We start from the raw sequence: 270 nt of genomic DNA on the forward strand, positions 1-270 counted from the left end.
AATACCCAAGAGATGAATGTGAGGCTCTGCCAGGGTGGCCAGCAGGCACTGGGTGGTGCCAGGGGATGGGGCCCCAGGGGCACTATGGGAGGAATGGAGCTCCAGGTGACCTGGGGCCCTGCATTGGGTGGGCCTGCTTGCCTGGGGGGGGGGCGCTCTGGGAACGCGGCTCTGAGAAGGGGCAGCTCTGGTATGTGCTGAGAGCGCTCAGCGTCAGGGATAGGAGAAAGCTGCGGGGAGTCGGGGGTCAGGAGAGAATGGGGAGCACAG

The sequence above is a fragment of the Myotis davidii genome, unplaced genomic scaffold, assembly GCF_000327345.1.
Source record: "Myotis davidii unplaced genomic scaffold, ASM32734v1 scaffold574, whole genome shotgun sequence".
Classification (NCBI taxonomy): domain Eukaryota; kingdom Metazoa; phylum Chordata; class Mammalia; order Chiroptera; family Vespertilionidae; genus Myotis; species Myotis davidii.